The 26731-nt window shown below is 39.5% G+C and overlaps 1 protein-coding gene across 4 annotated transcripts in view; it reads right to left on the bottom strand.

The window, feature by feature from the left end:
• The window catches only part of SGCZ (sarcoglycan zeta), an 840425-nt gene that overhangs the window by 519891 nt on the left and 293803 nt on the right, over positions 1-26731 (bottom strand). The window contains exon 1 of one of the 4 annotated variants that reach the window (XM_073341951.1): positions 519-647. The exons of the other annotated variants lie outside the window; for them this stretch is intronic. The gene's annotated coding sequence lies outside the window, so the exon portion shown is untranslated. Of the gene's footprint in view, positions 1-518; positions 648-26731 lie in introns of those variants that run through there. 4 annotated transcript variants of the gene reach the window in all.

The following is a 26731-nucleotide window of genomic DNA, read 5'->3' as shown; positions in this document are numbered from 1 at the left end:
TAATTAATCTTACATAGTCTTAGTATATTTATCTTAAATAACTGTACTTTGTTATCCCAACAGTAAATTGGACATTGCTTTGTCCAATATGTGCTTGCACTATCATCTTTCTTTGTAAATTGCCATTTTAATTCACCTTTTGTTCTAATTTTTATAAACCAGGTTTTGAAAAGAAAGGACGTAGTTTTAATCCCTGTGCACTTGTACAGTTTACATGCTGATGCTCAGTATCTCCTTGTCAGGTGTCATAGGTTTCCAACCTAGGCAGTGGGGTTGCTGAGCAGGAGCCTTATTCTTTGCACTTCTGCGCTGGAAAGCTACATATGGAAACTGCAGATGATACCACAAACAAGGGCTATATCTGTTGACTCAGACGGATCAGCTGACTAGTAGCCAACTGCCGATTATTCTAGGAGATGACCAAAGCTTCCTGTTCCCTACCACACCACTGTCTGAGCAACTAGTTGTCAGGCCTGCTGATGATCCCAACCCCTAATACCAAGTTCCTGACTCCTTACCTCATTCCCACTCCTTGTTCCTGCTCCCAGATCCTGACCCTAGTTATTAACTTCAGCTCTGACTTTTGGCTCCAACTCCAGCTCCTTGGCGTGATTCTTGACCACAACCCCTGGGCTTTGACCATTAGGTTAGACTGCCCACATATGGGTCCTGCCACCTCTCCCATCCATACAGTATTGCCTGCAAAATAAATACGATATGAGAGTATCTGTTTACTGATCAAAATGCTATTAAATAATATCCAGTGTGTCTCAGTGGTTGACCAGAAGAAATTGTTGCATATTGATATTTCACAGGTTATGAAGCATGAACCTAAAATTTATGCATCAGATTCAAAATGTAATAAGCCTTCTGCATTCAGACTACTAGATGACCCATTTGTGAAAATATTAAATGAGTTCTGCACAGATGTAATGCTCATCAAAAATGTTCATGCACAGCAGTTTCTATAAAATTACCCTCAACGAAGTAAATACAGTGCAAATGCCCACTTTTGTGTCTTAAATAATTGGTTATAGGATTTTGCTAGTTAGACAAAAGATTTGGGTTCGATTTTTACTGTGTATAATTACAAACTTAATGCTACAGCTCTGCTGTCCTGGATAACTTCATACTGTATGTTTTGTTTCAAATATTCAGCATTCAGAATATCAGATGTTCTAAATAGAACTGTGAAAAGGACAGAAGTTCTGTTTCACAAAGGTTTTTTGAGTTTTCAAAATGTGTCTTTATTCAAAATTGGACTGAATACTGAAATACTTTATTCAAAATTGGACTGAAAATTTCTTAATTCTCTGTGAAAGAACATTTTAAAAATTATTTGGGATCCATTGAAACATTTTGCTTCAACAAAAATCAAAACATTTCATTTTGATTTTGACTTTTATTATAATACAAAATAAAACACATTTTAAGAATTCTTCTAAAAATAAAGAACTGAGACATTTCAACATTGTCAGAACTTATTTCCCAGTTTTCTTCTGGAATGAAATTCTAATGAAATCAAGCAGCATTACAACAGAACTGCCTATTCTGATAGAATATGATTCCATTGAAGTTTCTCTGATGGGCTCTAGATATAATACTAGATATATATATAGTGTCTAGTTGGGTTTACAAGGAAATTGGTGATGCACGTGACATAACTATCTGTCAGATAGCAGGACTGAGCCCTATATGACAAATATTTGAAAGTGCCTCAAACTGGACACCAGTTTAACACTTGTGATCAATTGTTGGGCAATTTTGTGGCACAATTGCATTAACTGCATGATGTATGTACACGAAGTTGGAGGCTTACTTATAAAGAAATAGCTTGTTAATATAATAAATTGCTTAAACTTTGCATAAAGTAAATTTATTTTTGTCAAAAGCACTCGGTTATATTTGGAAAGGATTTCAGTTCCTTTCTTATGTATTTAATGATATTACATTAATTAAAATGTGTCAATACCCCTTTTTAGTATTTGTATGAATACTAAAAAATAATGTTAAACAATTTTGTGCTTGAGAGAACCCCAGGCAGAGCTTCCAATAAATAAATACATACATAAAAATTGCTGATTATCTTTGAGAAGATAATAAATTAGGAAAACACCAATGCCTAAACAAGGTAAAACAGAAGGTATCTGCTGCTCAGGGCTCTGTTTTTAGTAGTTGATCAAATACAATTTTTTTCAGAATAGCAGTTATTTGAATACAAATAAAAATCAGAATACTCCTCCACTTCCTATTCACAAATGTGAAGAAAAAAACATTGAATATTTCATCCACTGATGCATAACAACATTTCCTGAAGTAATTCATATTCTTGTGTCAAGCAATTTTTTACAAGTATTTTTGTGAAGAATCAATGTTATCAGCGTGACAAAGATTAAATATCCTGTGTACATTCTGTTGGTGTAAATGAGAAAAAAAAAAACCACCACAGTTGCAGAAACATTTTAAAGAGCAACTTTTAACTGACAGTTAAGTGATCATGGTAGGGAAACAATGTTTGCCAAGTAATAGTTTAAATTCAGCTAACAAGAAGTTAAAATGGGTCATTTATAAAAAAGGAACATATAAATCCTTTTGCAATTCATAACTGTGCTGCTTTTGTTGTGTTTAGAAATTTAAATTCCCACCCAGGCACCACGACTGAGGTGTGAATAAGATTTAATATCTTTTAACATGTCCAAAAAGGCCAAAATCTTCAATTTCTGTGATTGTACATGTAGCTATCATGAGAATACTGAAATAAATCAGAGCTATCTCATTTTGTAGAGTATGAGTCATGAATTTAAAGATGACTAGGACAGGCAGAGAATGGATATGAGCTTGCTGCAGCTTCTATGATAATGGTTTGCCAACTGCCAAAAGAAAAGTGTACTTCTTAATATCTCTTGTTCATGCCAGTAAGAGATGTTAATCAGGTTAAATACAGGCTAAACTTAAATCCATTTTAAAAAAAGATTCAAGTAGCATTTTGTTTGAAATGGTGCTGAATCTATTTGGAAACACTCTGTCACTTCTTCATATAAATGGCAAGTCAGTATTTTATCCCCCGCATGTCAAAAATCAATGCCAATGCAGTAAATGGTTGGCACTAAACTTAACAGAGTTAATTTTTTTCTTGCTTCAGAAAACAATCCTGTCTGCAACAATCTTTCTGGGACTCTCTAGCACACCACTGGCACCATTGCAAGCTGTCTCCAATTATGAGGCCATGACTGCTTAAAAATGTTTAGAGGTTAGAGTTGTTTTTGACTCTGAAAATATTATAAAGTGCCTTAGATTTGTGGTACATAGACAAGGGATTGGGAAGAAGGCTGTGTTGCAGGGAAGTGTTCTATCCCAAAGGACCTAAGTAATTGATGGAAATTAGCAGGAGCAACATGGAAACTGTGTAAATACACGAAAAAACTAAAGGTATTCCAGTAAAGCTGGTTGTTAAATTTCTGCAGCCCCTTTAGAGTGGGTGTGCCTCAAATACCACACCTGAGCCTCTCAGGGGCTCACCCCAGACTACAGCAGCAATGGCTATCGAGGCTCAGGATGCTTTTCCCAGATTGCTAGGGTCCAGGCTAGAAATGGAACTGGTTAGCAACACTACCAAAACCAGTCATAAGTCAAAGCTCAGAGACAATATTTTTTGTTTTGGCTGTATTTGTACTGGAGAAGAGGGAAAAGTGTCACAGCCAGTGAGGACCTATGTAAGAGAAGACTTTGAGTCCTTTGGGATTTCTGGGACATTGGGCAGTGTCCTCTCAGCAGAGACCAGAAATCCAGGAAGCTGAGGAGAGAGCCAGCCTAACGGCACATTTGAATCCAGACCAGAGGACCACAAGGATAGAACAGAATAAACCCTCCCTTCACTGCCCCCCAGATATCTGTAAGCACTCATCCCTACCCCCAACCCTGCCTCCTTCCCCCGCAATGTAGCCATAGAAGCTTGATGCAATAGAATGACCTCTATATGTATGTACTGTTCCTATTTTTATCTTCGTTCAGGGTTCTCTCTTGATTTGTAACAATGTCTGTCTCTGTATGTACAGATAAATGCAAATGAATTGATAAGAGAATGTATATAACTGGCCACTATGGCACCATATTTTTGAAGCTGCTTGTCAGTCTTCCTGGTACCGTGAATAAACCCCGTTCAGTATTGTCTGTGCTTGCCTGATTCTTGGGGAAAAGAATCTTTTTGCCTAACAGTTTTGGCGCAGTGAGCAGGATGTGATCGGGAATCCTTGGAAAGTTTCTCTCAACCAGGGATAGGGATGAGTACCATTTTACTTACCCGCTCTAGTGCACACCTTGGTTTGGGACTCCCCGAGACACCCCTTCACACCCCTTTTTTAATAAGGACTACATATAGGACGCACAAGCAAGAGGATTGAATGGGACTGTGTTTGTGGCCAAGATCGTTGGGGTGCAGGGATCGCTGGAGGTGAAGGCTGTACTGCCAAGTAGTGAATACCAGGGTATGTGCTGCAGTAAACTGAGTACAAGGGTGTGCACAGTCGGTCTCCCCTGAAGTGCTGCTTAAGTGGGTTTCAGGAAGCTGGGATACAATGTCTTATGAATCGGCCCAAAATGCATCAACAATACCCTCTACAGGAGGGAGACTCATTGACTGGCCCTGGGGAACATCAGTGATGCCCTCCACAGGAGGGAGATTCATTGATTTTATAAAAGGGAAACATGAGAAGGTTCAAAAAACCATGGCAAAAGATGGATGGAATGAGGGTATGAGTATGATGGATAGTGTTCTGTGGTGGTCTCGTCACACAAAAGAAAGATTAGGGAAAGGGATCATAATAATGTATTGCGAATATGAAAGAAAATTACAAGAGTTGGAAACACTCCAAAAAGATCTTATATCAGAGCTGAATCAAAAGGCAGATTGCAGCCACAAGCTGTGTGAGTGTGAAGCAGAAAACAAGGCTCTAAAAGCAAAACTATAAAAAAGAAAAAAACTCCTCTGCACATCGTATTGATGCTAGCATACACCAGAAGGGTAATTTTACTGACAAAGACCAAAATGAAATTAATTGGAAACACCTTGAGAAATAAATTCAGAATTGGAACCTGGCACACACGGGGGGAAGATCAAAATAATTGGTCCCCTCCTCCACGCCCCCCGCCCTTTAACCCAGAATTAAGTGCCAGTGCTCTCTTGGCCCCTCTCCAAGAGACTACTAAGTGGTCAGGGACAGGTGAAACCAGAGTGGCTCATAATACGTATAATACGCTCCTCTCAGCACAGAGGAAATGAGAGGCTTACTGAAAGATGTCCCTGATCTAAAGCCCAAAGACCCAAATTTGATATTTTGGAAAAGAATAAGCCAGATGGTTACCACCTATATGTTATATCCCAGGGATCTTTATATTTTAATAAAAGCTAAATGCCCCAATCTATCATGGGCCAAGATCCCTACAGAAGGACACCGAAAGGGCGTTTGGGCCTCTGTTAAATTTGAATCTGAAAATGATATAACCCGTGCCTGCACTGAGTTTAAGGAAGCCGTCCAAGAAGACTTGGGAAATGGAGCCGGTTGTTGGGGACTGAGCATGGGCTGCGAACAAGGCAAACACAAGCCTGAAGCTCAATATTGTGAGGGAAAGTGGGAGATGTATTCCAGCAATGCGGGTATTGCAGACCCAAAGAAAATGGATCAGGGATTTTTAAAGATGTTAAAGGAAGGTTTTAACTCCCACCTGCAAACAGCCCTTAATTTGGGAGTGAACCCAAGCTCTGATTATGAATCCATCTGTATGTGGGCCTCTGAATGCGAAGCCAGACAGGGCAAAGAGATAAAGAGCAAGTCTACTCACATTGCTGTGGTAAGAGCAAAAGATAATGTAAACTGTTATAACTGTGGATGGACATACCCAAAAGAACGGCAGGCGCAAGGCCCAAGAACCTGGTCAGGGACAGAATCAAGGCCAGTTGAATCTCTGCAGTACCTCACTGCCCTTTCAATCTGGTCCTGATCCCATCCTCCCCCTCCCCCCACCTCACAGTGTTTTGTATGTGGGGAAACTGGACATTGGGCAGCTGGATGCCCAAGCCGAGTAGCCCTGGGCAACTGGCCTCAACCACTATCTCAACCAGCTGCCAACCGTTACTCACACCTAAGCAAAGAGGAAATTGCCAGGCTTTTAAATTCCATAACCAGCTAGGATCCAGCACCCCCCCCCCTTGCCTGTCAGTAAAGCTCAGGCAGATATAAATTCCTCGAGGCCACCCTTACAAGCATAGATAAGGGGCCGGCCATGCACAATTCTCGTGGACACGGAAGCATCTGTTTCCATTACTGACCTCCCCCTCCCCACTACTAAACAGTATATTACTATTTCAGGGGTAGGAGGTGCACAACTCATGGCTTACAAAAGCTATCCTGTTCTTGTAAAATGTAATCTATTCTTCTGGACACAGCCTTTTTTTTTTTCTCTTTGACAGATTTAATGATGAAACAAAAGTCAGAACTGGATCATATACCTTTTTTCTTTACACATGGTATTAAATATTGAGAAGACAATATATGGTGCAAGATGATAATCTTTCAGGTACTAATCTTCTGACTGGACCCTTTTATAGTGTAAACTGCTAGAGTCTTCACCCTGTCCCAACAACATACTATGTATAAAGTCAAAAGTTACCCCCCTTTCTGGGGTTTGACTTTGTCACCAAAAGTAACTTCAACTACAATTTACAAAATCCATCCTTAGCCTTAGCTCCAGTCCTCACTAAAGCTGGGCAAATAATTGATTTCTTTCAGTGCTGTGGCAGTTCCAAAAAAATTGAAAAAAAATTCATTGAAGTTGAACCAATTCCAAAAACGGGGGGAAAAAAATCACAAATTGAAAAAAAATTCTTTCAGCTCAAACTATGTATGTTGTTAAACCCAAAACATTTTGGGGGGAAGTTTTAAAGGGCTACATTCACACAATAACCAAAAGAGGAGCTAATGGGAGAGTTGCTACTGCTGTCTTCCTTATAACTTGTAGTCCAGTGGTTAGGGCCCTGGCGAGAATATGGAAGAACTAGGTTCAAGTCACCATCGCTCTGATGTGGGGAAAGAATTTGAACTTGGATCTCCAATAGTGCAGGCGACCCAAGTCAGGTGTGGGACTTTCTCAGTCTGTCCTGGTGAAGCTGTTTCACTTTGTATAAATAATTATTAGAGCAGGGACATGGAGCTCTCACCACCAGGCCATAGATTTATTTTTCCACTCAACCTCTGGCCCACTGACTATTCACAGTGGCAATTCACAGTCATCCAGCCATGATCATTACACAGAGTAGCTGCTATATGGAAATGTACAATGATAACACAAGGCAGCCAGCAGGAAAATGCAATCTCACATTAGCAAACCTGTAAAACAAGAAGAGAAACCGGTTGAAGTTTATGGTAATGGATGGAAACTGCCAGCAACCCATTTGGTGAATATAGCTATTTGGTCTAGAGGTCTGATGAGGGTATTGCACCAGCACTTCATATGTGCAGCAATTGGAAGCTGAGAATTGTTCCCATGAACAATGGAAACAATCTTAAAAAATATGGGAATGTATTCAAGAGTGCCAGCTGTCTGGATAGAGAGCTCAGTGAGAAACTGAACAAGTGTATGCACGTATACAAAAAAATCCAACCCTTGGCTTGGTATCTGGAGTAAAGCAGGCCCATCAGTATACCAATGGCTACCCTGTAGTGGTATTGTGATGAGACTACAAGCCACTAGAGACAATTTAAGACTAGCCTTGTCCTTAGTGCCCCCAAAAGATTTCAGTACAAACTGATGCACCACTCTGCATGTTTTATAAAGATCTCTTCCCTACAGCAGTCTGCCTGCTGCAGCATTTATTATTAATGAAACAGTTTGTGATTAATAAGGGTACATCTAGACATGGATAAAAAACCTGTGGAAGTAGAAAAAGGGATAAAGGGAATTTGAATGCAGACATCTCAGTTTTTGGAATAGCGCAAGAGTCAGGCTAACTCTAACTCTAATAACACAAGCCTTGAAGGCAGGGCCTGGACGAGTGGGAAAACTGAAAGAGATGCTGTTTTGACCTTGTGTTGGTAAGAATTGGAATGCAGACTGTAGCAGGAACCACTGAGAAAAAGTAAGATATCAGGAAGGAATATGTATAAACAAGATGTGTCTGTTGATCATTATTGTATGTAGCAAAAAGTATAAATGCTTGCCCTAATTGTTTAATAGCAGAGACCTGCCTAGGAAGGGGGAATCCCTGTCCATGCGCACTCTCCCCATCGCAATTGCTTGAGAATAAACTGTCTCTGACTTGTTGCAAACAATCTAAGAGTGAAGACTGTGTTTTTCTTCCACAACCAGTATACCAATGAAAAGGAGGACTTGTGGCACCTTAGAGACTAACCAATTTATTTGAGCATAAGCTTTCGTGAGCTACAGCTCACTTCATCGGAAGCTTATGCTCAAATAAATTGGTTAGTCTCTAAGGTGCCACAAGTCCTCCTTTTTTTTTTCGAATACAGACTAACACGGCTGTTACTCTGAAACCTGTCAGTATACCAATGGCTACCCTGTAGTGGTATTATGATGAAACCACAAGCCACTAGAGACAGTTTAAGTCTAGCCTTGTACTTAGTGCCCCCAAAAGATTTCAGTACAAACCGATGCACCATGTTAGGATATAGATATTCAGGCCTGCCTGTAAAGGCCAATACTTTAAGAATGTAGATATATGTTTATCATTTAGCTAGTAATAGAGGTATACAAGAAAGAATCTGTGTAAGGGCCTTCTCTCACTGTGACAGTCTGAGGCCCTGTTCTTAGACCAATGCCTTTGGCTAAGCAGCAGAGGCAGCCATAAGCAGAGGCAGCCATAAGCTGGGAAGCATTCCAAACTAATCAATATGGGGCTGTTAGGAAGGTGATCCGATCTATCACCTCCAAAGAAACGGAGGAGTCTAGAAGATGTAAAAGGAAATTTAGGTTGATAGTTTTCTGTCTGGTAAGAACTCACTTATCAATAGACACAGCTGGGAAACCCTTATGTCTTTACAGATGTAGTTGTGAAATCCTCACTTCTGTATTGTTTTGTCATTATAGTTCCCACTTTGCTACTGTTAATTTGCATGGTCTCTGTCTGGTTCTGTGATTGTTTCTGTCTGCTGTATAATTAATTTTGCTGGGTATCAACTAATTAATGTGGTGGAATATAATTGGTTAGCTAATCATGTTACAATATGTTAGGATTGATTAGGTAAATTTCAGTAGAATGATTGGTTAAGGTATAGCTAAGAATATTACTATATAAATTAGGGGCAAACAGGAAGTAAGTTGGGATTCGAAAATAAGGAAAAAAGTACTTGGATTTAAGCTTGCTGGAAGTTCACCCCAATAAACATCAAATTGTTTGCACCTTCGGACTTCAGGTATTGTTGCTCTCTGTTTATGCGAGAAGGACCAGGGAAGTGGGAGAGTGAAGGAATAAGCTCTCTAACTCACCACTCGGCATGTTTTATAAAGATCTCTTCCCTACTGCAGTCTGCCTGCTGCAACATTTATTATTAATGAAACACAGTTTGTGATTAACAAGGGTACATCTACACAGGGATAAAAAACCTATGGCTGGCCCATGTCAGGGCTCAGGCTCCAGGGCTGAAAAATTTCTGTGTAGCCATTCTGGCTCATGCCTGAGCCTGAGCTTTGGAACCGTGCAAGGGTGCCTGGTCCCAGAGCTTGGGCTCTAGCCTGAGCCAGAATGTCTACACAGCAATTTTTAGCTCTGCAGCCGAGTCAGCTGACCCAGGCCAGCTAAAGGTCTTTTGTCCCTATGTAAACATTCCCTAAATCACAAGCTTAAACTAAGTGGATTAAGGGCTTGCAGGTTCTGAGCATAAGTCTCTACTATAATGTAAAGGGTTAAGGGATAGAATTAAGGGTTCTGATGGAACTTGAATTTCCTTACTCTTATTCAGCATGTCTCAACTAAACTTTGTATGACATTATTATTTGTACTGTGGTAGCACCAAGGAGTCCCAGGCATGGATCAGAACCTAACAGTTGCATTTAAATTACTAATTTACTTTATCAGACTTGGAGACTGATTTTGTTGAAGTCTAGAGTGACATATCTCGAAATGTGTGGTGTCTCTCCTATTCCTATGTGATTCTGGTAAACCAAGTGCCCATTCTGCCAAGGCTGCAGGCATTAGCTTAGAACTGACAAGCTCATAGCTGGAAACCAAACCAGCTCACCTGTACCTTATTTTTGTTCAGAATCGGTATTGGGCTTATAAGAATGTATTTAGTATTTAGACTCGATGAAATACATGTAAGTTGTTGCATGTAAGAAACTCACTAGTAATATCCGTATTCCATGCTATATGGAAATAACTTTGAAAATGCTTGCTCTGAACTTGTGAACAAGAATTGTCCACCCAGGTGGACTATCAAAAATTAAGTGGGTGACTACAAGACAAAAGCTTTGTTAATTAGCCCTTCCACGCACAGAGAAGTACATGCAGAGGGCCTTGTTCCATGGGTTTGAAGGCTGGAAGAGCGGAATAAAAATAGCTGACATGAAGATTTTTCATCTCTTTGCTGTTTGAACTCTCACAGGGCCAGAGATTCTACATTGAAGTGAGTGATCACCTGGGGTTATCCCTGGGTTTGCCCTGAGAGTCATCTTGAATTGAGAGATAACTACAGTTATGTCACTCTTAGGATTTAGATTGCAACTCATTTGTGTATATATGTTTTCTTGCTTTAACCTGTAAATAACTCATTTCTTTTTCCTAGTTAATAAACCTTTATTACAGGATTGGCTACAGCCATTGTCTGTGGTGTGAGAGCTAGGATACCAATTGATCTGGGGTAAGTGACTGGTCTTTTGGGACTGGAAGCAATCTGAATATTTTGTGATTTTTGGTGTAAGTAACCAATCATCACTAAGTCCAGCTTGTGTGGTTGGTAAGATGGACTGAAGAGTCTAAGGGGACCGTCTCTGACTCCATAATAAAACTGTTATAGTGATCCAGGAGTTCACATTTGTTACTGGCTTGGTGAGATCTAATTATACAATATACCCCCTGTTTGGGATGTCTGTCCTGTTTTCAGAGTAACAGCCGTGTTAGTCTGTATTCGCAAAAAGAAAAGGAGGACTTGTGGCACCTTAGAGACTAACCAATTTATTAGAGCATAAGCTTTCGTGAGCTACAGCTCTGAAGAAGTGAGCTGTAGCTCACGAAAGCTTATGCTCTAATAAATTGGTTAGTCTCTAAGGTGCCACAAGTCCTCCTTTTCTTTTTGTCCTGTTTTTGACAGTCTGACATGGGGTAGGCACTCATGGTCATGAGCCACTCCAGAAAGCTGGATATGTGTGGTGTCTCCTCTATTCCTGTGTGTTTCTTCTATTTTATCTCAGTTCTTTCACTTTTGTGAACTACAATAAAGATTATAGAGTTTCTTTCCAGTCCTATGCTCTTTACAATGGACTCCTGCAAGTTTTTTCTCATGTTCTAGCAAAGTAGGGCAAATCAGAACTGAAAGGTCACTCATACCTCCTTTCACTAGCAAAAGGAAAGAAGCTCTTTGCTGTACAAGGATATCTGAAGAAAAAGTGTTGTCACTTGTGCCATTGTGATTTCTAGTCTTACAGGAAGCATAAAGGATGGAACTGTAGTTTCTTGAGCACAACAGACTGTAATAATCTAAGAAGAGACAGTACTGTGAATTTGAGTGGCATGGCTCCCGACAGTTTCTTTTTGCCCCTATTTCTTCCATGAGTTGCAAGCAGTGCAACAGAGCAGTGAATTACAATAAGCTATGGGTGGGTGTGCTGGGTGTTCTTGGATACTCGAATGCAAGGGCCAAGTGGATGCAGCAGCGTGAGGAGGAAGTTTCGTAGTGCACACCCAGACAGAGCTTATTGCTATTAGAGTTCATTCATTTTGAAATTTAATTATTTTAAAAGTATTAAAAACTTTTTGCTAAGAGGGGTATGTAATGTATCAACGCACCGTGATAAACAGTTTGTAGAAGGCTAAAAGAACACAGTAGGGTAAAGATCCTAAAAGCATTTTCCCTACTAATTTGAATGTAGTTGATGATATTTTTTCCAAAGACATTCTTCCTTTTAAGAATAGATAGAATGGTCATTTTTCTCCCCCTCTTACTCTACAAGAGCCCTGCTTCTCTTTCAGTGACACACAAAAACTGTTGGGGGAATATTGTACATTTCACAATATTGTACATTTTAGTCTTTCCAAGAGCAACTGAGTTAAATGTACCTGGTGGCCCACAAATCCATTTGCTGCTTAGAATGCTTGACACTTTGGGGTGAGGGTAAAAGAGGTGTCTCAGGTGTTTCTGATCACTGTGGCCATGTTTCTGTGCCTCTCTCTGTGTGTGTGGGCGGGGCGTGAGGATTGATTTATCTAAGAAGTCATTTCAAAGAAGTAACATGATACACAGGCAAACCAGTAGCCCAGGTGCAGTGTTCAGCTGCTGCTGGAAAAGCCCCTTGACTTCAGTAAGAAGCTGGTTTAAAATTCCTGTTCAACCTTTCTTTAACGAAAATAAAAGTGGAAAGATTTTGGTTTGGAGAGAGAAGGAGAGAAATTTCTGTTATAGGGTCAAATCCTGAGGTCCTTGCTCAGATACCCATAGTGAGGCTCTGTGCTCCCATACTCCCTTTCTCCAGTCCACTCCTTGTTGTCATGTCCATTGGCTTTATGACCTCTTAACTTTGACAGTGCCAGCACATGGGAAACAGGGAGACCTTAGTCTACTTCCCATGGAGTCTTCCTTAGGAGGCTAGAAGGATATGAGGCTAGAAGGATAAGGAGTCTTCCTTAGGATAGAAGGTATGAGCAGGTGATACTGACTCAAGCCCTAATGAGGAATACCTGCAGTGTGACCAGGCCAACAATGTGTGAAAAACCCACCTACCCCTCCCACTGCACCCGCTTCAGTCCACATACTCTTCATGCATGCAGTCCCAAACCTGAAGAGATATTAGTAAAGGGAAGGGAAAAGTGAAGGTAGAAGATCTAATACAAGAGGGGGTAGGTGAGGGTCTACGGCCTAAAATGTGCAGGAGGTCAGACTAGATTATCATGATGGTCCCTTCTGGCCTTACAGTCTATGAGGCTCTGAGATACAGAGCCTCCACATTCCTCTTCCTGTTTTTTCAGACAAGGATTCTCCAGTCTATTCTCCCATCCATAAACAAAAGTGAAAGGGATGGTATAGGTCCAATATATTATGATCTACCTTCCTTGAACACAGTAAAGGTTGTTTTTATTTTGTGAAGTACAAAATAAATGAAAAGAATGTTCCACAGATGCTAAAAAGCTTCTTCCTCTTCTTTTTAAAATAAACTTTACTTTCCCACTTGGGGTATTTTGGTGTTTATGGTTATGGAGTGGCTTCCCATTTAGAATTATTTTTTTAAAAAAAGCACTAAACATGGGAGAAGGCAAGCACTACAATATTTTTAAAGTATCAATATGATGAGATGTTAATATACTGTTATCAAATATAAAACAGAAGTATAAAGCACTGTGAAAAATGATATCTCAGGGAGTGCACCTTTAATCAAGTTAGCTACATTTATCTAAATCTAGAAAAAATCTCTTTCATACAAGTTCAAATAGCTCTGCAAGATATGTTTTCTTGTAAGTGCCTGCTCAAATTCATAATTGCTAACAAAAATCTGCCCCACCTCCCCTCCTTGGCACATGAATAGAATAGATTATGCCTAATTGAAAACTGCAGTCAGAAAAGCAATCAGACTGACATGGTTAATAACAGGCGCTTCTGTTTAATTATAGGCTAAATTAAAATTGCATTTCTTTTCTACGTATGAAATCTGCCAGCGTTATTGAATGTGAATTGTTTCTCAATTGGATTTAAGAGAAAGAAAAGAATAACACTTTTTTGTGCATCTTTTTTTTTAGGTCTTACATCTAATGGAATGTTTCAGACTTATTATGGTTATTATTCCTCTTATTTCCCTCTTTAAATCCTGAACAAAGCTGAGACAAAACAGTACTCACAGAAGGATTTCTACTCTCAGGAGATGTACTTATACTCAGGGTCAGCTGACAGCTGTCCTTCCTGTAGAAGAACTCACAGGCTGATTTAAAGATACACAGAAGCTCTAGCTAAGTCAGTGACTTAATGTGCATCACCCACTGCACACTAACATTGAAAAACAGTTGGTTCAGGGTGTAATAAAGTTAATTTTCCATTAACTAGTAACAAAAAGTATGCAGATGGCAGAACATTTTACTATTAAAAGCAATAGTAACGTTTACTATTCGGGGGAGAGAGTAAAATCTCAGGAAAGACTTTAAAATATATTGTACAAATATATTCTGTCATGTTTTCTACCTAAGTTTTATATAATGCCCATCAATATGGTATTTAAATCCCAATACAGCAAAGCACTTGAGCACAGGATTTCAAGGGGACTACTCACATACTTATGGTTAAGTGTATTCTGAAGTATTTTGTTGTAATAGAGCCTAAATGCTGGACAGAATTAACGACTATAAATTCCCATGACTAAAAGGTGTTTTTTTCTTTTATCCGTTATTCCTGAATAGATGAGTTTAACTAAATAACCATAAATGATGAAGTTATTCATTTATTTCCCTCCCTTCTCCTCCCAGAGCAATAATTCTGGGAGAATCTATAATCAAAAAGGGGTGTTTTACACCTTTACCTAAACACCACTGGGCTGGACTCAGTCTGAGGTGTCTTCTGGAAAGAAGTTCCTCAGCCACACCCTCATCAGTGAGTTGGCTTTGTTCCCCAGTACCCAGCTTTATTGTGTCTGTGGTGCATAGCTGGTGACTATGGAGGATAAGGCAGCTTTAGCTAGGTCCCAGTACTTGTAAAATAGAAGCAGGACTTCGAATTCTTCTGTGAAATGAAGTGGAGATTAAAACTAGGAGTCATGGAGTTTGTGAAGCATGGGTGTGATGTGTAGTCTTGGTAGCTACTGAAGCATGCTGCCTTCCTATATATAACCAGCTCTGGGTAGAGCTACAACCTGAGACTAAAGTCAAGTATCACATTTTATTTGTCACACTGTGCTATATCACACTACTATACCATCCATTCTGCCACTTTTAGGAGTGAAAGAAATCAGAAGGAAAGCCACTTTTACAAATAAGGGGTAAGTACGGTGGGTGGGTTTTTTATTTTGTTTTCTTTTATAAAATCAATTGTCTGCCCCCATTATACCCTCTCCTGAGTTTCCCATAGTATCCTGTCTTCTCGGTATCCCCTTTTAGATAGGGTTGGCTGGAAAACAACAATTCCATTTTGTGGGGGAAAATGAGGTTTTGAAAAATAGTTGTTCAAAGGTAGAACGAAAATGAGACCTTTCAACATTTTTTTCATGAAAAACAAGCAACTCACCCCAGTGGTAAGGGTATACACCTGGGATGTGGGAGACCAAGGTACAGGTCCCTGCTCTGCCTGACTGGACTACAAACTTGAACTTAGCTCCTTCGCATCCCAGGTGAGTGTCCTAACCACTGGACTATAGGCATGTGGTCTCATGTGATCTCTCCAGTTGAAGCTGTTTCACTTTGTATAAATAAAGAAATATTCCCTAAGAGTGAGAGACTGACTCTGTAACCCAGTGGTTAGGGCAGTTGCCTAGGATGCAAAAGATCTATGTTTAAGTCCCTTGTGTGTATCACACAGAATAAGGGTCTGAACTAGTCTCTCCCACATCCCAGGTGAGTGTCCTAATCTCTTTCACACCACCAATTCCATTCTGGACTCGAGAAACATTTTAGTTAAAACAAAGAAATTTCAGTGAAATGTTCTGGTTTTCACAAAGCAGCATTTTTCAAAAGAAAAAAGTTTTGTCAAAAGTGTTTCAACAAGCTCTACATTTAGACTGTAAACTCTTTGAGACAGCAACTGTCTACATTTTCGTTTCTTGTATAGAGAGAAGAAGCAAGTGTTTTAGACTCAAGCTGCCTGATAGCTAGTTACCAGGGGAGAACATGGGGCATCCATCTCCTGCAAGTAAGTTATTAAAATAGAAATGGGCAGATCTTGCAATTACTGCTCAGGCAAAACTCATTAAAGTGAATGGGAGATTTGCTTGAGTAAAGACAGCAGATGTGGGCCTAAAAAGCATTTATGCTATATCCCAAAGCACAAATAAAATCTTTATGGTATAGTGCAACTTTCCCATCAAGATGATTGTGCAAAGTAACAGAATAACTAATGTCACGGTTTAGAATTGATTGCTATTGCATAATTACCATAAAAAAATTATAATCGAAACCTTCACACGACCACATAAACCAGCATCACATTAGGCATGAAAGTCTGTTCCACACTTCTGCATGTCCGATTTTGTGCAAAAATATTTATATTTGACAAGAACAAATCGACTGCCATGCATAAAATACAACAGAATCCCAATGAATCTTATAGCTTAAATCCAAGACAGTAAAATTGCACACACTGTGATTATACAGAATGTGGGCTAGTGGCTTGAGCAGGACTCTGCTGGTCAAGATTCCTGGGTTCTTCTACTGCTCTGCCATGAATTCAACATCAGACCTTGTGCACTGATGTACCAATTTATAAAATTGGAATAATATTCTGCTTACCTCATGGATCTGATTTTCCACCACCTTACCTATGCAAAGTAAGTACAAAACCACCATCAACCAGAAATCTAGTCAATTAAAACACTTCACATGCTATACTGCCAGTTTTTTTAAAAACATCAATTTTTTCCTGGGTTGTTTTGCTTTGTGAATGGCTCACACAAACAGGCAAAATTAACTGACTGATCATACAGAAAAATGTAGAGTTGACTAGTACCACTTTGTGAAAAAATACATTAAAAACCAAACAAAAAAAAATATGTTTCTTCAATCTTTCAAGTATGAAAATCCTACATGTTACTTCTTAAAATATAATAAAAAGTTTTTTCTGGTTTCAGAGTATAACCAGCTGCAACAATATTCCCAATATTCAATATTTAAATGAGGAAGAAGTATGATTTTTAATTTGATTGTATCACTTTCCCCTACTATCTTTCTAGGTTTCTTCTCCTCAATTATTATTCAAACTCTTCTTTACTGAAGTCTAACCATGTAGCGTCCTTTCTAATCAGTCTATCTTCCCACACATTACATAGTAGTAAATGATTACTCATTTTATTGCATAAAAGATGAAGTTGCTAATTTTGGGATCTCTCTTCCTGCCCCTTGTTACAATATAAGGGCCCAAATTTGTGTGTAGAAATAATATAGATTTCTATTAGGGTTCCACATGCAAAAGATGTGCAGAGCTGAGACATAAGTTTACCAGATCACCTCTCCGACTAGAGGGTATAATGTGATATTTCAAGCAATTAGTTGTCTCTTAAAAGCCATTTTTACCCTACTGTTTGTTTTCAGCTGTGCTAAATATTGACTTTCACATAAAACAACACTTACTATTTGTTGTTAATGAAAATGGTACCAAACAAATTGAGCTGCAGAGACATTCATCCAAATGGACGATTAGGTATCTGGGCTAATTAGCTTTGTTATTTGTCAGCTCCTTTATTCAGTCCATTCCTGAGAGAGCATCATTCATCGGGATACCAAGGACTTCTAAGAGAAGAACACTTTCATAATTCATTAAAAATTATGTTTGTTTATTTCAGAAAGTATTGTGAAAACTATAGTTTAGTAGAGTTATGGGCCTTTGATAAGATTTTAGTTGTGAGTTTAACATGAGTAAATGAGGCCCAAATAAGGAAATATGGGAGTTATTGGCTCCAGCCTGGGATTTGCCAAAGTATCTTAGGGAATGTGAGTAAATTTACAGAGCATGTATGCTTGGGAATGTGCAGAAGACTGGGGACAGGGAGAGTTTCTGTGCTGGGCTCCAAGGAGTACAGCACACAATGTTCAGCCAAGGGAAGAGGAGGAAAGGTGGACTTAAGCCACCTTTACACTACCCAGATTCTGGGCCAAAATGGCCCCCAGTGTAAATCATAGCAGCTGGCTACTTTAATTTATGCTGGCCTTTCCACAGCTGCCTATTGGCTGCTCTGCAGCAGCCCTGTGTCTTCTCAAAGCTGAACACTGTAGGGACCACCTTCCTCCTGCCAACTTGCCCTTTCCTACCTCTGGAATAAGGGCTGCTTAAATTAACCCTAAGCAGCCCTGGTACTGGAGAAAACCTTCCCTGGCTACTAGGAATTCCTTTATAATTCTGTATGCTGTTCTCGCAACGTACAGGGCCACACTGGGAGGGACTCAAAGAAGAGAATCTCTGCTGAGATTTGTAGGTCCCCTCAAGCCTCCTTTTGCAGAAATTACTACCTGCTCTTTCCTGCTAACCCTAGAAACTGGTTTACCCTTCCAAGACATCTTTGCCAGGAAGGAGCTGGATTTTGCCTTACGATTTCTGGTTCCTGCAAATCAAGAAGCCAAAAGATTAGGGCTTTGTAGCACCCAAAAATTAGTTTGTGGATGCATGTCTCCCACCATTAGCCATTGCTTAGCCATTTCTCCCCCACCCATTTAACTCAATGTTTACTTGGAAATCAGTCTCCCATGCCCCCTGACAATGTCTGTTTCCCCTGCTTAAAGTCTCCTTAGCTTTTTTTTAAAAATCCTGGGTAATGTAACTGTGTGGAGGATTTCATTATGCATGTGTCTAATCCTTTTAATCCTACTAAGGTCTTGGCCCCAATAATAACTTGTATCAATGAGATTCACAGGCTAATTATGTGTTCTGCAAAACAGTCCCACCAATATAGGCTGGGGTTTTAAGACTAAATAAAATCAACAACAAAAATCCCTTCAGGGCCAATTTGATCAATTACTGTGAATGTACTAGTACTAAAAGAGATAAAATAAACTGATAATTTGGGGAAGGAGTGGAATGATGGGCAGACACACAGCTGAAGTGCAGAGTTTTTTGCCTTTAATACTTTGAAGTTTATACTGTGAAAACACAAGAGTATCTCACCAAACAGTATTTTAATGAATAAAGAATAATCAAATGTAAATTTTGGATTTGAAGACACAGTATGAACAGTAGTAAGGACACTTTTGTCTTTTAGCACATACATCCAATCTCTATATGTCATATTCACATCCCTTCATGACATCAGTTTTTCTTTATCATGTAATATGACTCCCACATGGTAAAGCCAGGGCATAATGTGGCAATCTACATATCTATTCCCTTTCATTTAATTGCTTTCATCTAACATGACATTTTAGACAGGTAGTGAAGTTGTAGGAAATAATTTTTATTCCCAAATGACTTATCAAAATTCAGGAGTCTGCATCTGGTACAGTGCATAGCACAGGAAGTACAAAGCTACTGCTTCACTTGAAGTTTAGCTTTATCCTTTTCGTGTCTGACATTTCAACCAAATATTGATAAGTGTGAAGTCAAACAATGTTGTGTTTTGTTCCTACATATGCATTTCATGAAAGTATGGCTAATTTTCCTAAATAAAATGTATATTTTTGAAACAAATAGAACATATAGTAGTTAAATTCTATTATCGTTTGGAATTGTGTAGCTTCATTTATTAATTTCCTCATGTTTTAATCTAAATTTATGTCTTCTATTTAGTTTCCAGTGTGGAAGGTATTCATAACAATTGAGCACTGACGGCCAAGCTACAGCTTCAGCAGGGTCTTGTTTCTATTTCAAAACTTTAAAGAAGAAAGATTTGCTTTGATTTTTTGTGAAAACTCTGACCCAGTTATTCTGCAATGCAGCTTTGTAAATGATCTTTTATGATTTCTTGCTTAGATTTACCAAGTTATTAACATGCATGGAGAGTCTATTACAGAACTCGATTACCTTGTGTATCAAAGTGACAGATCTATAGCCTTTGTGACACAGTTACAGCTCACAAACACTGAAGGCCAATTAATCACTTATGAATCAGGTCAGAGCTACCAGGTCTTGGAAGTCTGTCAACTCATCTTGAATAAAGCCACTACAATGTTATAACAAATATTGGTATACACTGTAAATGATGCCGGACTGTAAGTCAACCACTGGTTTAAGGGCACATTAAAATATCAAAGAGGAGTATGTCAAAAATGATTAACTGCATGGGGTGGGACATTTCCAAACCACCAGTGGAGGTAATCCATTCTGTCAAAGCAATGGTACATTGTGATCAAAGAAAATAAAAGGAGTTCATAATGCAGCACAGAACATATGGGAGGGCAGTATCTCCTCCTCCCGCCCTGCATACACTAAAAATTAAAAAGACTACAGTGTAGGACACAACCCTTAGTAAGCAGCACACTGCTGTGCCCCAGCAGGAGTATCCCTATTACACCTACGCCAGCAGTAGTTTAATATCCCCGGTGCTCCTTAGTGCAGCCAAGGAATCATCTAGGGGAGAGGGGAAGGCAAAAGGGTGTGCAGCTGATTAAAGTCAGGTTATCCCAGGCAGAAATGTAATGGGATGTTATTATTCCCTCTTACTCTTACGGATATGCAGCCTGGGTCAGAATCTCACCCTAAAGCACTAACATTTCTTGATTGCTACAGTCATCACTGTATTAGCCACAAATATCTTTCAAAGTGACAGAAGATTTTCGAGGACACACAAATATGCCCCAAACAAACTCACCCTGCATCTATTAGAGGGCTAGACTCTCTCCTGTGATGCTACTGCTTTGCTCCAGAACCTGAGTCTGTTTGCGAGGCCTTTAAAACTAGAGAAGATCAGCCCAGAACATAGGGGATTCTGCAGCAGCGTATAGAGGTGCTCTTACACCACTCAGTTTCCCTGCTTCTGGTGTAGCAGGAAAAAAGGAGATGTGGTCAGAATCAGAGTCATGGCTAAGAAACCGAGTCATGGCTGAAGCAGCTCAGGGAAACCAGTCCTGCATAAAGCAGAATCAGGAGGTAGAATAGGTGAGCTTTAAATGAGCACATACATCCCTGACCTTTGCTCCATCCAGATCAGCTGCACAGGAGGCTCTGGTCCAGAATATTTATTTTGAACTTTAGCTGCTGTAATGCAAACTATTTTCAATTGTAGGCATATTCCATACTGAAGGTTTATATATTAAGGTAAACAAATCATAGCACTTGGGCATGCAGATATAATTGTCTGCAAAATATATGAACCTTGGGCACAAAAACATTTGTAATATTTATAGTTTTTAGGTCCCAGCCAACTGTCTGGCCATAACGAGAACTGCAAGAGGCATATAGTCATTTAGTAGAGGGAAAGTAAATCAAGCAGGAAAACATTAGGTGGCACTGTATAATAAATAATTCATAACCTGTTATTAAAGAATATGATAGAAAGATTGTTGCTTGATAAAGCTGCATTGGGGGGGAGGGTGTCATATATCTGCTCTTCTAAATAACCCACCAATATTAGTGACCAAGAAGACATACATCTCTTTTAAAGAAGGAAACACAGTTAGTTATTAATATTATTTTGGACAAAGATGCATTTTCTGTTAACCTTCCCTTTTGCAAATGCCTGCCAGGGTACAAATTACTTGTCTGTTTAAAGGATTGCGTTGTGCACACATATATTGTTAGTCAACATTACCTACACAACAAAAAGTACGTTTGGAAAAATATTAGTATTTGATACAATCCCACAAAAAGCAAGAACTTCACAAGTGTTCTTCAATGTCTAGACCTAATTGACAGAGTAATATTTAGCACTTCTATTGCCTTCCATACCTGGATGTCAAAAAAGCTTTGCAGATAACCACTGATTAAACTTCACACCACCTTGTGACATAAGCAAGCAGCACATTATTACCTTCATTTTACCAATGGGGAAACTGAGGTGCAAGTGGGGTGAAACAAAGTGTCCAAGGTTAAATGGGAGGTCAGTGACAGAGCCAGAACTAGAACCCTAAAACACATCAAAAGATGGGTGAAAGAGCAAAGTTTGGGGGAGGTCTGGGGGGTCTGTGAACCTCTGGAGCTATTTTGCAGGATATGGAGTGCAAACGTTTTATTCCTGGAACTGAATCAAGTTGATTTCCACATGGAGCAACAAGGTGCTAAGGGTACAGGAAGAAGGAAAGCAGTCTGTGTTTCCCTCATGCTGCAAGCTCCATTCTTGCAGATTTAAAGCATGCGGGAACCCCAGTAGTGCTCATCTTTCCCCCTCCCTGTTCCTATTGGGAGCTAGCATGGGACAGAGACATCTGACTCATCTTCATGTGGTAAACGTTGCTTCTTCAAAGAAAACTCTATAGTCTCTTAAGTACAATGCAAATGGTTGGAGCTAAAGTCAATGACATTTGAGGGGGTCCAAAATGAAGAACAAAGTTTGCCCATCCTTACACTCTACTGCCTAGGTGTTATCTCATTAAATTATTGCCTTTTTTCCTCACAGATTGTTGTCCACTTTCACACAGCAATTAGTGTCATTACATCTAATTAGAATCAGTGTGAATTCAAGTAGCCACAAAATTACAGTATGTAATTATAGATATTTTGTTCAAGTGGAAAGGATGACAAACCCATCAAACCTTTGGGAAATGGAGCTGCTGCAAAGTATTTGACAAAGCACCATTTTAATTCTAAAGAAAACCAACAAATCCCAATGTGTCATAAACCCAGAATGAAACAAATAAGATATGTAGCATTATAATGCAACCAACATAAGTTGACAGTTGATTTTTCATAACAGCCTCTTATGCTGATACAATTTTTGAATATGCTGTTATTCTCATCAGTTCCCAAATTCCCTCCACACATCCCCAGAAGAAAACGATAAAATATTTAAAAGACTCCATGCTCATTCTCCCTTTTTAGGGAGTTAGAAACCTCCCTATAAACTTTCTATGACCTTTATAGTGTTATGGATCAGGTTGGGCTGGGGTTGCGGTGCAGGAGGGAGTACGGGGCACGCGATTCATGTCCCCAAACTCTTAATACATGTCCCCAAACACTAATGAAAATGAAGCACTGTGCATAATTATTGTAGAGTCCTTGTCAAAAAAATGTAAGTTCCTCTTCCTTCTTAGCATAAGGTCTTTTGTAGTTTCTCATACTGCGCATTACCCAGTGGTTAATTTGTGCCAGGGCTTGCCAGGGCTGAACCCTGGCACTCTAGGCTTGACAGTCCATAACCCCAACACCTCTGGGCTTGCTGCATCAGTTCTGAATGTAAAAAAAATTGCTTGCGCACCAGCACCTCTTTCATTACAAATTAAGCACTGACATTACCTCCTAATCTAGGGCTTGTTCTCACCACCTTTCTGGAATGGGACTTTAGCATCTTCTGCTTTTATCTGAGAACACAGAGCCATGGAAAGATAGAAATCTTTATGAGTTCTTTTAATACCGGAGAAGAAAAGACAGACATTTTTCTTCCCTGATAATAAGCTAGCAGTTTATATATCTTGGTAAATTTGGAATTTAATTTGTAAACATTAAATGTATCAGCAGTCCTAAGTATACATCAGCTGAGGCTCTGCTGGACTCTTTCACTGACAAGAATTATAATTATAGCTGTATTATTAAGTGTCATATGTAAATATATTTACTTCTATACGCTTCATTCCCATATGAATACAAAAATATATTTTTCATATATGCTAATCAGAAAAAAATTCAATGATAGCTCAAGAACTGGAGAGCTAGGAACAAACATATTTGTTTGATAGGCATCATTAAAATAATACCTTACCTTGTCTCCACCATTTGAGCTTTCATTTCCCATATGCATCATGTTTAACCCAGTCCTCCCACCTTACTCTTCTGTTCAGCTCCTTTCTTCATTCTCACTTGGTGCCTTCTGTCATTCTGACCTTTAGTACTGCAAAAGTCTTTTCCCATCCTATCCACGATGCATTCTCACTCTCCTCCATATCTGTCCTTGAAATCCCCTTATCACAGATCATAGTGAATCACCTCCTCTTGGACATTTGCTAGGCTGTTGTGAAGGGACCCAGCTGCTGGACCCTGGGTGTTTTCAGCCTCCAGAGCCTGAATGGAGTCCAGCCAAAATGGCCCATATTTGGGGTCCCTAGGCACACTCTTGGGCCACAGACCTCTGCCTTGTATCCCATCCTGAGCGCTGGAACAAACTGTCCAATAACCTAAAGCCTGAGCTCAGTGCTGATCGTTCACACCCCTCCATAGCTTAAACAGAGCCTCTCTCTGAACTCCACCCAAATTTGTGAGCCTTCTGCTTTACAGTTAAACTCTTTCAGGAGTCATAATAGTTCTGGAGCCAATACACAGAGATAGTTTGTACAGATTCCAATGCCACTGCTCTTTTATACTTAACAGATAAAGCATAAGAGAGTACAGATCTTATAGATCACAATACAGATCCTAAACACAATGTCCCTCTCTAGCTCAACATTCCTTTGGGAGTCATTGGGAGACCATGTGTGTTCAGGAAGGTAGGCAGGTTCCCCTGCTTCATAAGGGCCCCTACACGCTGCATTGATACTTACATCTATTAAACTGAAGAAAAGTGGCAAAAACTCCAAATAGATCCATAGGTGCTAGAACTAGGGGTTCTGTGGTGCTGTCACACCCACTGGCTTGAAGTGGATTACAGTTTGGGTCATTAGCTCTCAGCACCCCCACTATACAAATTGTTCCAGCACCCTGACTAGATCAGCTCCTTCGTTTTTTACAAGCTTTCCAGTATCCTCTGTGAGATGACTCCCTTACCAGCTTCAACAGGAGACCACAGATCCATACCTGGTGATACCATTGCCAGGTGACCTCTTCCCTGCTAAACCAGTTCCTCTGGTGGGAGTCAGTTTATTGTCAAGAGTGATTATACTTCCTTGTTCGGGTTGATAAAGTAAATTACCTTCTATTATGAGGCCTTTGTCTTACCCTCTTGGAATTTTATTCCAATGTGGCATTGAAAGGAGAGAGAAGTCAATTAATCCCAGATTCAAAATGGAGTTTGCAGTCTGACAGAGTCCCCATCATCAATCACTTTGAATACTGTAGATACAGATTACCCAATTAATTACAACCCTGTTCAGGAAATCCCTCTTCCCTTTTTCCTAACAATTGATATTGGATTGCTCATCTTGTCTTATTTAGATTATAAGTTTTTCAAGGCAGGGAACATGTCCTATCCATGTTTGCAAAGTGCTGAATGAATTGACAGCATTGTATAAATATTTGTTACTTATTATTGTTAGAAAAATACTGATAATACATAGATGACATATTAGAAAACAATGTTCTTCAAACTGTATCAAGAACATTACATTGAAGTTAGCACTTAGATAGAACTCCTCATCTTCAAAGGGCTTTACAAGCATCTTTTGAGTCCTCACAACAACAGTGATATTACACACAGAGAGCCAGAGGCATAAAGAGGTTAGGTAATTTGCGCAAGGGCATGGTACACAAAGGAGTCACGGTAAGAGATGGGATTAGAAAGCAGGTATTCGCAAATCTGAAGACTGTGCTCTAACATCTAGGCTATATCTTTTTCATATAGACACCTTAAACAAGGAGTGAAGAAAGAACAATTTGTTCAGTTTATTAGGAGAACAATAATAATATTTTATTTATGTATGTTAAAGACTGAATTATGGAATACAATACAGAACCAACACAAAAATAAGTGACCAGTATCATAGAATCACAGGGTTGGAAGGGACCTCAGGAGGTCATCTAGTCCAACCCCCTGCTCAAAGCAGGACCAATCCCCAATTTTTGCCCCAGATCCCAAATGGCCCCCTCAAGGATTGAACTCACAACCCTGGGTTTAGCAGGCCAATGATCAAACCACTGAGCTATCCCTCCCCCAGTAATACTATGCTATTATGATTATTTAATATGTATATTACAGTAGCACTGACACTCCCCAATAAGGATTGAGGTCCCATTATGCAAACTGCTCCTCCTTCATTAAGGAACTTTAATTTCAATTTATGAACCTAACTTTAGGTTCCCATTTTTTTAAAGTCATGGCCATGAAGTTTAAAATCAAGGCTTCCACAACAGTCTTAGGTTATGTCTATACTCCCTCGCTTTCTTGGAATATGGGGTTGTGAATAGCAGTGCACACCAAAGTGCTGCGCTCTAACTGCCCCCCTATGGATGTTGTGGGCACAAACTAAAAGGTTCCTAGTTTGTATTAATGTAATTCTTTTTGAAGAGGGCTGTATTACTTTGGTCTGATTTGGGTTCTTGGGTTTAGTGTGTGGGTGCTGGGTGGTGTTGGTGGCCAGTGATATACATGACATCAGAAGATCTGGTAGTCCCTTCTGACCTTAAACTCTAGGACTATGACTCTGTGTTTTGTTAAAGCCATATGCCTCCTATTCAGTCATTTACTCCCACTCCCAGTCTTCCACTTTGGGGAGTCCTGTTCCCTGCACCTTGAAAAACTTACAATCTAAATGAGACAAGACACACATCCCAAAGCAAGAATGCTGGGGTAGATCTCCATAATATAATGTCTTTTCCTTCTTACATGCTTTGATGAGCACTGAAATAGTAAACAATGTTGAGTCTTAAAGTATTATCAATGGCATCAGAGTTCACACTTCAGAGCTATTGTTTCAGGCTATCTACAGACTTAGGCAGGGATCTCAATGTTGGTTACACTTGCTTCATGTTTTGAAGGTTCTCTGCAATCATTGCACCTACAGACTTACTTTCTAAAAAAGAAAATTGAGATCTTGGAGAACAATAGAAAGGTTCGTCTGTGCCCTCATCCCTCACCCCCATGCCTAGCTAGTCGT

Source organism: Lepidochelys kempii, chromosome 4 (assembly GCF_965140285.1).
Source record: "Lepidochelys kempii isolate rLepKem1 chromosome 4, rLepKem1.hap1, whole genome shotgun sequence".
NCBI lineage: Eukaryota > Metazoa > Chordata > Testudines > Cheloniidae > Lepidochelys > Lepidochelys kempii.
The sequence above is the reverse complement of the archived record's forward strand: the minus strand, read 5'-3'. Positions and strand labels throughout refer to the sequence as shown.